Source organism: Chrysochloris asiatica, unplaced genomic scaffold, assembly GCF_000296735.1.
Source record: "Chrysochloris asiatica unplaced genomic scaffold, ChrAsi1.0 scaffold00033, whole genome shotgun sequence".
NCBI lineage: Eukaryota > Metazoa > Chordata > Mammalia > Afrosoricida > Chrysochloridae > Chrysochloris > Chrysochloris asiatica.
The window spans coordinates 2436859-2440159 of NW_006408551.1; positions in this window are offsets into that span (position 1 = coordinate 2436859).

Below are 3301 nucleotides of genomic sequence, written 5' to 3' on the forward strand. Positions count from 1 at the left end.
CAGTGAAAAAGAGGAAGACCCCCAGCGAGATGGATTGGCAAAGTGGCAGCATCAATGGGCTCAAGCGTGGCAACAATTGTGAGGTTGGCCCAGGACCTGGCAGTGTTTTGTCCTGTTGCACATAGGGTCGCTATGAGTCAGTACCGACTTGAATACACCTAATAACAACAACAACAACAGAAGTCTTGGAGTCCTGGTGTGGCACTGTGGGCTAATGCATCAGACTGCAAAGTTGTTTGAACTATAAGATCGGTGGTTCAAGCTTACCAGCTGTTCCTTGGAAACCCTATACAGGGTCGCTGTGGGTCGGAATCGATTTGATGGCACTTAACAACAACAAGAAGAAGGGGAAGTCTTGGAGTCCTGGTGTGGTGCTGTGGGTTAATGTGCTGGACTGCAAAGTCACTTTGAACCTCAAGGTTGGCGGTTCAAGCTTACTAGCTGCTCCTTGGAAACCCTATACAGGGTCACTGTGGGTTGGAATCGACTCAACGACACTTAAAACAACAACAGTGAAAGTCTTGGAGTTCTGGTGTGGCTCTGTAAAATAAACACTGGACTGAAAGTTCAGGTTTAACTGTAAGGATGGGCCGTGCAAACTCACCAAACTCACTCTACACAGGATTGCTATGAATCAGAACCAACTGGATGCGCTTAAACACCAACCAGGGGGGTCTTGGGAGTCCTGGTATGCCATCCCAGGACCACATTACTGGACCACAAGGTCAGCTTGCACAAGAAGGTCAGCAGTTCGAACTCACCAGCTGCTCCTCGGAAACCCTTCACTGTGTTGCTGTAAGTAGGAACTGACTCTATAGCACTTAACAACAATTACATAGATTGTGGTACAACTCTGTATGCAAGCGAATACAGCTTAGTTGGACAAATTTACAAAGTCTATGGAAGGTTATACATAAAAATTAAGTAAAGATAGATCATAGACATAAATTCAAAACCTAAAATGATAAAAAATAATGGCAAACTTAGGGGTCCTAATAATGGCATAAATCCACTATCAAGTATAATTAAAAACACACAAATAGCAGAAAACAAACTAGGCAGTTGAGATCTCTTAAAAATTAAACATTTATGTGCATCAAAAGACTTCGCCAAAAGAGTAAAATCAGAACCTACAGACTGGGGAAACTTTTTGGTAATGATATTGGACAAGGGATTAATCTCTAAAATTTAAAAATCTCCAACACATCAACAAGAAAAAGACAAAGAATCCAGTTTAAAAAATGGGACAAGAACATGAGCAGACACTTCACCAAAGAAGACATTCAAGGGACCAAATAACATGAAGAAATGCTCATGATCATCAGCCATTGTTACTGTGAGGTGCCGTCAAGTTGGTTCAGACTCATAAACAGAAAGAAACATACTGCCCACTCCTGCCCCATCCTCACAATGTAGCTATGTTTGTTTGAGCCATTGGTGTAGCCACTGTGTCAATCTATTTCACTGGGGGGAGGGGGGGACTTGTTTTTTGCTGACTTTCTACTTTACCAAGCATGATGCCCTTTTCCGAGGATTGTTCCTGTCCAAAGTATGTGAGATGAAACCTTGCCATCTTCGTTTCTGAGGAGCAATCTGGTTATACTCCTTTCAAGACATATAAGTCATTGTTGTCATTGTTAAGTGCCATTGAGTTGGTTCCAACCCATAGCGACCCTATATAGGTTTTCTGAATAGCAGCTGGTGAGCTTGAATCACCAACTTTGCGGTTCAAAGCAACTTTGCAGTCTGGTGCATTAACCCACAGTGCCACACTAAGACTCCATATTAGCCATTGTTGTTGTTGTTGTCAAGTGCCTGTGAGTCGATTCCAACTCATAGCGACCCTGTATAGGGTTTCCAAGGAGCAGATGGTGAGCTTGAACTGCCGACCTTGCAGTTCAAATGGCTTTTCAGTCTGGTGCATTAACCTACAGCGCTACACCAGGACTACATTTGTTGTTGCTGTTGTTGTTGTTAAGTGCCGTTGAGTCAGTTCCTACCCATAGCGACCCTGTATAGTGTTTCCGAAGAGTTGCTGGTAAGCTTGAATCATCGATCTTGCAGTTCAAACGGCTTTGCAGTCTGGTGCATTAACCCACAGTGCCACACCAGGACTCCATTGTTGTTGTTGTTGTTGTTAAGTGCCGTCGAGTCGGTTCCGACCCATAGCGACCCTGTACAGGGTTTCCGAGGGTGTAAATCTTTACGGGAGTAGAAAGCCTCATCTTTCTCCCGCGGAGCAGCTGGTAGTTTCGAACCGCTGACCTTAAGGTTCGCAGCCCGATTCGTAGCCACTACGCTACCAGGACTCCATTAGAGAGACGCAAATCAAAATAACATTTTGATTTGGCCATTGTTATTGTACTGTTAGGTGCCATCGAGTCGGTACCAACTCATAGTGACCCTATGTACAACAGAATGAAACTGCCCGGTCCTAGGGCAACCTTACAATTGTTGCCACGCTTGAGCCCATTGATGCTGCCACTTTGCCAATCCATCTCACTGGGGGTTGTCCTCTTTTTGTCTAACCCTCCACCTTACCAAACATGATATCCTTCTCCAGTGACTGGTCCTTCCTTGACAATATGTCTGAAGAATGGGAGATGAAGTTTGGCAATCCTGGCCTCCAAGGAGCATTCTGGCTGCACTTCTTCCAACTGATCTGTTGATTCTTTTGGCAGCCCATGGCATTTTCAATATTCTCCTCCAACACCATAACTCAAATGCATCAATTCTTCTACGGTTTTCCTTATTCACTGTCCAGCTTTCACATGCATATGAGGTTATTGAAAATACCATGGCTTGGGTCAGGCACACCTTAGTCCTCAAGTTGACATCTTTGCTCTTCAACACTTTAAAAACGTCTTGTGCAACAGATTTGCATAATGCAATAAGTCGTTTGATTTCTTGACTGCTGCTTCCATGAGTGAGAGACACAAATAAAAATAACAACCAAACAGGGCAGCATTTGTTATTGTTAGGTGCCATCAAGTTGGTTCCAACTCATAGCCACCATATGCATGGCAGAATGACATGCTTCCTGGTCCTGAGCCATTCTCACATTAGTTGTTACGTCTCAGTCACTGTGTCAATCCATCTCATTGGAGGCCTTCCTCTTTTTTGCTGACCTTCCACTTTACCAAGCACGATGACCTTTTCCAGGGACTGGTCCCTTCTGATAACATGTCCAAAGTATGAGACAGAGTCTTGCCATCCTGACTTTTAAGATTCTGGCTGCACTTATTCCAAGACTTCTGGCAGTCCATGGTATTTTTAATATTGTTTTCCAACACCCTAATAC